Genomic DNA, 12,455 nt, shown 5'->3' on the forward strand with positions numbered 1-12,455 from the left:
GACCAAACACTTGGTCAAAGAGGTAGGTTTTAAGGAAGGTCTTAAAGGAGGAGAGAGAGGTAGAGAGATGGAGAGGTTGGAGGGAATTCCAGAGCTTAGGGCCTAGGCAGCTGAAGACACGGCCGCCAATGGTGGAGCGATTAAAATCGGGGATGCGCAAGAGGCAAGAACTGGAGGCGCGCAGAGATCTCGGAGGGTTGTCGGCCTGGAGGAGGTTACAGAGATAGGGAGGGGCGAGGCCACGGAGGGATTTGAAAACAAGGATGAGAACTTTAAAATCGAGCTAGCTTCCATTAATAGAACCTCTCCAGGATACTCCTGAAATATCAGTCTCCATGAATGCATTTACAATACAGTACTACGGTTATAGTGTACCTGCAGCCTCAATGCAGTGTCAGGGCTCAATCTGACACTGAAACAAAGCAGAGTGATATTCCCTGGCAGAGAGAGTCACACTCTACTTTGGAGTCAGTGGAAATCTTTACACCTCATTTACATTACCATAGAAACATAAGTAGCTCTTTGAGCCTGTTCTGACAGTCAATTAGATCATGGCTGTTCTTCATCGTAGATGTGCAAGAATTTTGCCCACTCAATTAATCTATCAATGTCCCTTTGCAACTTTCTGCTCCCATCTACACTACTTACTGTGCCCAACTGTACTTAATGTCGTCAGCAAACTTGGATATATGGCTCTCTATTCCTTCATCTAAGTCATTGATAAATATAATGAAAAGCTGAGGCCCCAGTACAGATCCCTGGGGGATACCACTAGTCACATCCTGCCAATTGGAGTACAATTAGCACAGTACAAAGCCCAAATTGGTTTCTTCAACCCTAAACTTGTAGTGCGACTGCACTGTAGAATAACTTAAAACGGAGTTTGCCATTGCTTATTAGTCATATTCCACTAAATTTTCTGGATTTTCTTCCTTCACTTTTCAACTTCACTTAGAATTTATATTATGTTTACAGTTCCTGCATCAAAGACAAAATAATTTGCCTTTCAATAGTGAGGTGTCTGAGTATTTAAAAATCTATTAAATGCTCACATCTTAGCTTGTGCCCACCTGTACTTAAGCACTTTGGGCTTAGGTAAGTGGGGTTGCGTCCCTACAGAAAGAGATAGACTATCGTTTCCAATGTGGGACCCACCTCCAAAATGGACAGTGAGATTAAGGAGGCAGAAGAAATAACACAAGTAAACATATTTAAAGGATTTTTCTGGAGAAAAAAAAGGTGGTAGGAATTTTAACATAGATTTTATTAAAATAATGGAGTAAAAGTAAAATAAAATAAAAAAATATATGAGAGTGAACAAAGGAGAGAATTGGGGAAGGAATGCCAGGCAAGCAGAAATGCTTTCTCAAATATTTGTTTCTGTCGCGTAGAATTAACCCTTGCTGTTGGCTTGTTGGGATGCAAGCTCACTGTCTGGGCCGCCAACAAGATGCACCAATGGTACTCTGACATGAGAAAGTCACGTCAACGATCAATGTGTTCACTTCATAACATGACCAGGTCAATCTTCACACCTCGAGGCGTCAACTGTTTCAGGATGGTGGCCAGAATCAGGGACCAATATTCTGCTATGGTGCTCTCACCTGCAAAAATGCATAGTGGAGATATGGGCCTGTTTGCAGTCCTCCTGGGGGAGGTGGGTTGATGTTCTTGCTGTAGACCCTTTGTCAGAACTCTGGCAGTGTAGGGGGAGGATAGCTGCATCCCTGACGTCGATTCTTTAATGTGAACCTGCCTGAGATAATCTTTTATGTCATCTAACAATCTCCTGCTTTTCTTTTAAGCTATGTCGCAGGTCATTCAACCCCTTAACTTCCTGTGATTGGAGTATCTGTTTATTTTCTCAACTCCTCCTCCACTTTATTCGAATTCTAATACGCCCGTTCATCTTTCATTTTCCAGTTGTGTCCAAAATGTTAACGTTTTCTCTCATTATAAATGCTGTCTGACATGCTGTGTATTTCCAGCATTTTTTGTGTCAGAATATCCAGCATTTGCAGTTAAATGGTTGTATTTAATACACCTCAAAAATTAATTGCTTTGTGATGTCGCTTTAGCATTGTGATGTCATACGATTTAAAATATCTTTTATTTTCTTGGGATTTTTTTCCTTCACAAAACTATGGGAAATGTTCCTAATGAAAACAAGGAGCTGACTACCGATTTTGAAATTATAATGATGCTTAATAGGTAAAAGAACCAGGGGCTGAGATGAGGAGAATTTTTTTAAAATGCGGCGAGTTATGATGATCTGGAATGCACTCCCTAAAAGGGTGTTGGAAGCAGATTCAATCTTAACTTTCAGCAGGGAATTGGATATATACTTGAAAGGGAAAGAGCAGGGGGAGTGGGACTAATTGGATAGCTCTTTCAAAGAGCGGGCAAAGGCACGATGGGCCAAATGGCCTCCTTCTGTGCTGTAAGATTCTATGAATGTGATACATTAGTGGATGAATGCTTAGCTTGTTCATTTGACATCACTCTGTCTGCTGTTTTAATGGAGACGTAAACTCCTTTAAAATGAACAGGTTAATGTCTCTGTTAAAATAGCAGACAGAAGAATGTCAAATGAAACCAACAGGCCCTGGTCTGCTGATATCACCAGCTGTCATCTTCAGGGCATTGTTTTGACACAGTGACAGGACTATTTACTTAGTGGGAGGAAAAGGCAAATATATCCACTTCATAGCAACTAAAAAATAAAGTAACTTCACATATGGTTCAGGATTCTGTGTGTAGGGAGGGAGAAGAGGGTATATGGCAGAGGAGACAATAGACATTGTCTTCCTTCTGCTCAAATCATCTTAGCTTTTGACATTGCTCAGGACAATTGATACATTGGCCCCGATATTACCAGGGAGGCGGGATGGCAGCAGGAGGAGGCGACTGGGTGCGTGGGTAACCCGGCCAGTAATATCTGTCCATTTGCCACACAATCGCAGGTAAATTGAAGCCACTTAACGCGGCTTCCGGGTTTCCTGTTGTCAACCTGCGCAGCGGTGGACTGTGCACCCACATCACAGGCTGTCAGCTGGAGGATACCAATTTAAAGGGGCAGTCTTCCAATAGCTGCTCCTGCAGCAAACAACCACACAGCACCATACAGCAGCCCAGGGGAAAGGCTGCCCCAGGTTTAATGATGCCTCACTCCAGGTCCTACTGGTTGGGGTGAGGAGGAGAGGGAGATCTTCTACCTGGCGGACGGGAGGAAGTGACCTGCCTCTGCCACCAAGAAGGCGTGCCTCTCGGTGGCAGAGGCCAGCAGCAACGTCTCCCGCACCTGGATACAGTGCAGAAAGCGCTTCAATGTCCTAACTAGGTCAGCCAAAGTGAGCACACCTACTCATTCTCCTACACTCCGTGTTCCACATCACCGCCCCCACCCCACAACTCCTTCTGCACTGCCAACACTACTCTATCACATCACTCCTCACACCCACTCAAAGCTCATCCTCAACTTACCTGCAATTCCTCACCTCCCCAGTACTCATCCCACCACTACCACTCAACCCAATCCTCATACAATGTCATGGCTCTGTCTCATACTCATCATGGTCAGCCTCACTCAAACCAATGCATTCAGCGGTTGGCCACGTCACCATCCCTCACTCACACCTCTCTACTTTCTCCCCTTATAGGAGGAGAGCCCAGAATGCATGGGAGAGGGCGAAGACCGAAGCGGGGCCGCAGCATCAGGTCGACCTCACTGACGCGGAGCAGGAGGCTCTTGAAGCGAGTCGCACCCTCGAGTACCTGTCCATCGGGGACCCCGAGACTGCCACCCGACAAACGGCTGGTGACGGAACTTTAACATTCAGCACTCTCAATAGCAAATGATGTTAACATGCCTTGCCATCTTCAGCACCTCAACATATGTCATCATGCTTAATATTGCCTTCTGTTCTCTTACAGGGCCTTCAGTGACTACTGTGACAGCAGAGGACGATTCCTCAGAGGATCTGCCGGCCTCTGAGGGGGCACCGTCACATCTGAGCCAGCCATCCACCAGCGCAGATACACACACCTCGGTGGGTCCCCGTCCTCAGTTAGTTGGGGTTGCACATGGTGAGTCACCACACGTGAGCACGAGCAGACACTGGTGGCAGGGGCAGCCGTGGAGAGCCGGGGCCATGGGAGCACTCTTTTCCAGGCTCTGCTCAGCTGAACACAGATGCTGAATCCTTGGGGCCATCCTTTGAAAGGAGAATGATCGAGGGGCAGCAGCACATTTGCGAGGTGCTGGAACAGGTGCCACGCGCACTCTCCACAATCGCGCAGAGGATGGAGGAGTCCAACTCCTGCATGAGTGGAATGGTGGCACAGGTACAGGAGGGGATCTCTGAGATACTGTCACAGGGACGTGAGGGCATCTCTGAGATAGTGTCGCGGGTAAGTGCGGGAATGTCTGCGATGGAGGGAAGGCTAGCCTCCATCGAGCTTCAAGCGCAGCTCACCAATGAGTCCATTGAGGCCCTGACAACGGCCCTTCAGAATCAGGGTGAGCAACTTTCTGCCACCTTAAACAGGTAGGCAGATACACCAGCACTGGCCTTACAAGGCTTCACACATGTCCTCCAAACTGTCGTCCAGCAGGGTGGTAGGAGTGATGTGGACCTGGCCCAGGAGAGCGATGATGGCGAAAGGGGACTCAAAGTGCTCCCACGTCTCACCTGTTGCCCCCCTCTCAAACAGTACCCGCAATGCTGCCTCCTCTCCAGGTGGTCGAGTCTGCCCCTGCACAGGTGCAGGTGGAGCAGTCCTTGGAGGGGCCCTCACAGGCACCGAAACCCAGAGGGCATAGGCCTAAAGCATCTAATTGGTCAGGGCATGAACAAGAGCAACCTGCCACTCTGCTGCAGCCACAGAGGAAGCACCACGTAGGAGTAGTCAGAAGCGTAAGGCAAAGGTTTTGTGAGCACAAAGGGGATGCACCAGGGTGTTTGACGGTTTCTCATGTTTTTTTTATTTATATTTGATTTTTGTTCAACTCACATTAAATATTATTATTGTCACCACTACTGCCACGACTTGGCCATTCTTGACTGGCTTGTGTAATAAGTCCCTTTCATGAGGTTCACCATGAACACCCATACTTGATGCCACCCAGTGGGTGTATGTGTAGTTGCACGACTATTTTGTGCAGGGGGCGGTGGAGGGGGCTGGTGTGGCTGCTCCTCTGTCCAGGTGGTGAGGACTGGACTCCTCACACTGTCTGATGTTAGGAGAACCGTTCACATATCAGTGACTCCCTGGCCTCACGAGCAGCCAGGTGAGCCGCTGTTCTGCCCGTGGGTTGCTCCTCCTCCTCAATATGAGTGGCAGATGTGGATGGGGCCTCCTCCAGCGGCACCCCTCTCTGTAGTGCCATGTTGTGCAGGGCACAACAGACGACTATAATGCGTCCCACTCTGTCTGGTGCATATTGATCAAGGCACCTGAAGCGCATCTTGAGCAGCCCTATACCATGCTAAATTGTAGACCTGGTAGCGATGTAGCTGTCGTTATATCGATGCTGTTGCTCGGTGGTGGGGTTCCTCAGAGGTGTCATGAGCCACGTGTGCAGGGGGTATCCCTTGACCCGAGGAGCCAGTCCTTGCGGGTGTTTGGTGCATGGAAGAGGGGCGGGATGTTGGACTCCCGGAGGATGAAGGAATCTTGGCAACTGCCAGGGAGTCTGGCGCACACGTGAAGGAATCTCTTGTGGTGGTCACAGATGAGCTGAGTGTTGATGGAGTGATAGCCCTTCCTGTTGGTGAACAGTCCTGGCTAATGTGAAGGTGCTCGTATTGCTATATGGGTGCAGTCGATTACACCCTGCACCCGTGGGAAGCCAGCTGCAGCATGGAATCCCACTGCCCCTCCGTCTGGCTGAGGTCATCCATGGGGAAGTTGATATCGTGCGAGGCCCTGCGAAACAAGCCGTTGGTGACCTGCCTTATGCACTTGTGTGCAGACGACTGAGAGATCTTGGCAATGTCCCCGGTGGCACCCTCGAACGATCTGGAGGTGAAGAAGTTGAGGGCAGTGGTGACTTTAACAGCGGCAGGTAAGAAGGAGGCTACAGATGTCTGCGACTACCTGGCGACTGACTCCGAGCCTCCATATGCACTGCTCCTCAGAGAGGTCCAGGAAGCTGAGCCTCGGTCTTTATAGAATCATAGAAGTTTACAACATGGAAACAGGCCCTTCGGCCCAACATGTCCATGTCGCCCAGTTTATACCACTAAGCTAGTCCCAATTGCCTGCACTTGGCCCATATCCCTCTATACCCATCTTACCCATGTAACTGTCCAAATGCTTTTTAAAAGACAAAATTGTACCCGCCTCTACTACTGCCTCTGGCAGCTCGTTCCAGACACTCACCACCCTTTGAGTGAAAAAATTGCCCCTCTGGACCCTTTTGTATCTCTCCCCTCTCACCTTAAATCTATGTCCCCTCGTTATAGACTCCCCTACCTTTGGGAAAAGATTTCGACTATCTACCTTATCTATACCCCTCATTATTTTATAGACTTCTATAAGATCACCCCTTAACCTCCTACTCTCCAGGGAAAAAAGTCCCAGTCTATCTAACCTCTCCCTATAAGTCAAACCATCAAGTCCCGGTAGCATCCTAGTAAATCTTTTCTGCACTCTTTCTAGTTTAATAATATCCTTTCTATAATAGGGTGACCAGAACTGTCCCTATGGCGAGGGTAGTGCCTCCTGCGACGCCGTTCTGTTGTTGCCCTCCGTGCTGTTGTGCAGGTGCCTGTGGCGCAGCACTTGTTGTGGAGCTCCAGGTGGCGGAGGTGGACGTCGTGCCTGGCAAGGCTGATGATGTTGCTCCTCCTCGGCTGAAGTGATGAATGCAGCCATGGTGCCCCCCAATCCTGACGGTGTGAGTTTGAGGGGGTCTGCAAAGTAGGTAAATGAGTTTGCACAGCAGAGTTTAGGGTATAAATTAAGAATTTTGAGTGGAAAGACAAAGATGTTGCAGCCAAAACTTTGTCTGAAGTGACAATAAATGAGGTATTCCCCCCAACTGTCAAATAATCCTTTGCATCTCCCACTAGCTGCTGGCTGAAACACGTCTGCTCCAAAAGGGAGTGTTTCCCACAGCACGGGAAACACGCTGAGGATCCTTCAAAATTGCATCCCTGCCAAAATCTCCAGTCAATGAGGTCTGTCAAGTACCTCAACTACCAAAATAACTATCTAAATTATCACCCCGCCGGCTTTAATTGCCGGTGGGAGTCCCGCATGCAGGAGCTGCGCGCGCACCCAAATGGGTCATTGGGGAGCCCGGAAGTGAGCGGGTTGGAGCCGGGCTCCGAACCCGCTCTGGGATTCCACTATTTTCGGAGCCCCGCCCCCACCCGGCCATCCGAAAATCAGCCCCATAGAAATTACAAAATGGGAACAAGCCATTCAGTGTTTATCCTCCACACAAGCAAATAATCTCAATCACGTTTACTCACCCTGTTCCCTTATCCTTTCATCACCTTTTCCTTCACCATCCAATCCAATCTTGAATGTTGACATAGTTTCTGCCTCAAACGCTAACCCTGGCAAGTAAATTCCACAGCCTCCCAATTCGCTGAGTGAGGAAGTTTCTCCTGCCCTCTGTTCTAAATCTCTTACATTTAATCGTGTATCTGTGGCCCCCTCGTTCCAGACCCCTCAACTACAGGAAACAGTTTGCTTCTATCATATCGCCCCATAGACTGCTATGTTCTAACGAAAAAGGCCCCCATTTTCCGTCTTTCTTTGTATTTGTATTTCCTCATACCAGGCAGAATCTTAGTGATATTTCCTATCCTGCTGAATGTTTTCAACATTTTCTGTTTTTGATGATGTATTACTGTATTCTGAGGTTACTTTTCCATTTTTTTCCTCTCCCATCAGCACTTACCTGCTCAATAGTCTTCATGCTATGTGTTGTCAGGTCAGAATTCACAAGAGAAAGACTCATGTGCCCTCTCAGCTGCATATAAGGTGGAGTACACATCTGCTGGATGTGACAGAGGCGCTTTGCATGCAAACATTTTGAATCACCAGGGAAGCAGAGAGCTGTGCCATCTACTGGAAGGGCACCATAGGGCTGACCAGGCCAGTGCCAGTAATGGTCAGCTGTGCCAGACCTGCTGTCCGATGGGGATGGTGCTCTTGAGTGACAAACAGGGCTGCTCCCCTCGCTATCACCTCACTCAGCACCGTTTCTCAGATGTGACGATAAACTGAGGTCCCATTTGCCCTCTCTTGTGGACGTAAAAGATCCCATGGCACTATTTCGAAGAAGGGTAGGGGAGTTAACCCCGGTGACCTGGCCAATATTTATCCCTGAACCAACACCTAAAAACAGATTATCCAGTCATTATCACATTGCTGTTTGTGGGAGCTTGCTGTGCGCAAATTGGCTGCCGCATTTCCTACATTACCACAGTGACTACACTTCAAAAGTACTTCATTGGCTGTAAAGCGCTTTGGGACGTCCTGAGCTCATGAAAGGCAAGTCTTTCCTTTTTCTTTCTCTGACTTCACCAACTATTAATTATGAGGCTCGAGTGTTGCCCCACTCCATTGCTTGACTAACAACTCTGGTATCCTGCCTCCACGTTTATTGCGCCAGATACTGGGTCTTGCCAGCCATTTTTATTCATCAAACAGCCTTTGCAAATATTAGAAGCCTTTGTAAAAGCTACCAATATTTTTGTCCCCATGTGCATCCCCACCCATTTAATTTTACCCATCACCTCTTGTATGTAGCTCTTTAAGGGCTGCTTATACAAAATTTCCCACCCTATTCTGGCGCATTCCCAATGCTAGGCTCAAAATCTGCCAGGAGCTCAGCCACACTATGTAACTGAAGCTGACATCACAAAGACAGCCGGCTAGAATCTGTGAAACCACATCCCAGCAGCAGCCCATGCCTTCAGGGGAGGAGAGAAGGGGAGAAGGTTAGCTTTTTGGAGAAGGACGAAGAGGAGGATCAAGGGAGGGATGCCAGGCAGCTCAAGCTTCACCAGAGGTGTTCTGTGCTGTGAATGTCTAACGAACCATAATGCTGAATAATTCCTCAGAAGCAACCTGATCACAGAATGTCGCACTTTCAGCAAAATCTGATTGACTGCTCTCCCCGAGATTATCTGACAGTGGTGAGAATGTGGATCTTTACTCAGAGAGTGGTGGGAATGTGGAACTCGCTACCACATGGAGTGGTTGAGGCGAATAACCATAGATTATTTAAGAGGAAGCTAGATGAGTACATGAGGGAGAATGGAACAGAAGGATATGTTGATAGCATGAGATGATATGCCCGTCTTTGCACCTCACTACCGCAAGCCCATGGACAACCTCACGATGCTCCACTTTTCCAGCTTCCACCCCAACCATGTCAAAGAGGCCATCCCCTATGGACAGGCCCTGCGAATACACAGGGTCTGCTCAGACGAGGAGGAACGCGATGGACACCTACAGACGCTGAAAGACGCCCTAGTAAGAACGGGATATGACGCTCGACTCATCGATCGACAGTTCCGACGGGCCACAGCGAAAAATCGCATAGACCTCCTCAGGAGACTAACACGGGACGCAACCAACAGAGTACCCTTTGTCGTCCAGTACTTCCCCGGAGCGGAGAAACTACGCCATGTTCTCCACAGCCTTCAACATGTCATCAATGACGACGAACACCTCGCTATGGCCATCCCCACACCTCCACTACTCGCCTTTAAACAGCCACCCAACCTCAAACAGACCATCGTTCGCAGCAAATTACCTAGCTTTCAAGAGAACAGAGTCCACAACACCACACAACCCTGCCACGGTAACCTCTGCAAGACATGCCAGATCATCGACACAGATACCACCATCACACGAGAGGACACCACCCACCAGGTGCATGGTTCATACTCCTGTGACTCGGCCAACGTTGTCTACCTCATACGTTGCAGGAAAGGATGCCCCAGAGCATGGTACATTGGCGAGACCATGCAGACGCTGCGACAACGGATGAACGGACACCGCGCAACAATCACCAAACAGGAGGGTTCCCTCCCAGTCGGGGAACACTTCAGCAGTCAAGGTCATTCAGCCACCGACCTTCGGGTAAGCGTACTCCAAGGCGGCCTTCGAGACACACGACAACGCAAAATCGTCGAGCAGAAATTGATAGCCAAGTTCCGCACCTGTGAGGACGGCCTCAACCGGGATCTTGGGTTCATGTCACGCTACACGTTACCCCACCAGCGAACAAATGTTATCTGTTTTTAATATAACGGGTCAGTTGCTGTCTTTTCTATGTTTCTACCTCTCTATCTCTGTTTTTTTTGTTGTTTTTTTTGGGTGATTTGTATATTCAGAGACCTTGCAGGTAACACCTGTCTGTCTGCACACTGATTGCCTTGGCAACGGGCAGTTGAAAAAACTGTCTGTAATCACCAAGCATTGTTCTGTGATTTATAAATGCGATTTCATTTCGAGGATTTCATTTCCAACAACGTTCACCTGAGGAAGGAGGAAGCCTCCGAAAGCTTGTGAATTTAAAATAAAATTGCTGGACTATAACTTGGTGTTGTAAAATTGTTTACAATTGTCAACCCCAGTCCATCACCGGCATCTCCACAGCATGAGATGAAGTAAGGTGGGAGGAGGCTGGTATGGAGCATAAACACCGGCATAGACCAGTTGGGCCGAATGGCCTGTTTCTGTGCTGTAAAATTCTATGTAATTTTATGAGATACCAGCATAGAATCATAGACTATATGTGCAGGCATTATCACATCTACCTGACAACAACCACGAGGCACTGTCTTCATACGGGCCAGGTGTTCAGAGAGATTGATGCAGAGCTGCGCCATGTGGTCTTAAGACAGTAGCAGTTATCATGCAGCATAAAGATAGCGCAGCCACTGACAGTACTGGCCAGTTGCAGCCTCAAGGCTACGTCCAACTCCTTCTGGGTGTGCTGCAATGCATGGGGTGGTAAACAAGGCCACTCTCTTTGCAACCGCCTCATGCTGCACTTCAGCAGCCATGAAACAGGGGGTGGGGGGTGCCAGGCAACTCGTGCAGATTGCATTTCTTTTTATCTTCATTTTTGCCGGGTCACCTCTTGGTCCCCTCCCCTTTAGCCTTGACAAAGGTTGCCAATAGGTTGTGATGCCTTTCTATTAAAAAAAAATGGCCCTCCATTTTACCACTTCTCTTTAGCTGCCCATGTCCCTTTAAATTCCATCTTCACACAATTTTCCATCCCCACCATTGGTGTGCTCACTTCACCCATCCATATCAGAACCCGGAGCTGTGAATAATGAGACAATTATGGTTGACCCACCAAAGGTGAGTGCTATTTAGCACATTACAATTCTGGTGAGACTTGCACCACTTCTGAGTCATCTAGAGTTGACTTACACCAGTGCATGAAAATTGGCCCCATGTTCTCAAAAAGATAAAACTGTTGAAAGTAATGCTTAAATTACATCTACTTAAGGCTGTGATAGTTTAATGATATGATTATTACTGACAGGAGTGTTATAGTAAGGTTGTAGTGCTATTGAGACCATACTATTTATTGTAATATATACGGAGGTGTAATATTCCTTATAATTTGTCTTCAAAACTCAAATATAAATCCCTTATTATACCTGCCAGTGAAATATATGACATTGTTATTCTGTAATTTATAAGAACAAACCATATTATTTAACCAATGCAATTCTATCCCAACGACACACAACTGACTATTAACAATTCAGTGCAGCTATTACGGACTTAGATCGAATTTCTCAATACTGCCAAATACTATTCACAATAAGTAACAATTGGTGTATAAAATGTGAGATATGAAATTACTGCAATTTGATCTTGTGGCCCAAGTGAAGTTAGAGCTTTATGCTCGCAATTTCTGTTGTCATCTGGACCTACCTATTAAATTACTGCCTGGTCACTCAATCTGACCTGTCACTGTGATTCCACTAGTCTGTGAGTGACTGCTACATAATGATTCACATTCAAGATATTCCATCACCGATGAATGGTCCATGTGTGAGAGAGTTTTCCCCAGATAAACTGAGCTGGAGATAAAATAATTAAGTCACTGCTCAAACTGTAAAAGTTCACTGCTTAATATGACAAAAAGCACAAATACAAGGCTTATACTAACAACTTGGTAAAGCTCCTACACTGTAATAAGGAGAATTTCACTAGGACAAAACAGAAGATATTCAGGTTAAGCTAGAACACTGGTGTTTTCAGTAAATCAATCACAAAATCGCATGTCACTATAGTAATGTCCATAACAGACCAACTAACTGTTCCAATCATCTACTTGGATAGTGTACAATTATACCGTGGTACTAGTATAGTACTTAATGAGTGTCATGGCTCCTATCTGCATCTTAAGTGGTTTACTTTAAATATATGAAACAGACAGTGTATTAAACAAAAGAAAA

The sequence above is a fragment of the Heptranchias perlo genome, chromosome 38 (assembly GCF_035084215.1).
Source record: "Heptranchias perlo isolate sHepPer1 chromosome 38, sHepPer1.hap1, whole genome shotgun sequence".
NCBI lineage: Eukaryota > Metazoa > Chordata > Chondrichthyes > Hexanchiformes > Hexanchidae > Heptranchias > Heptranchias perlo.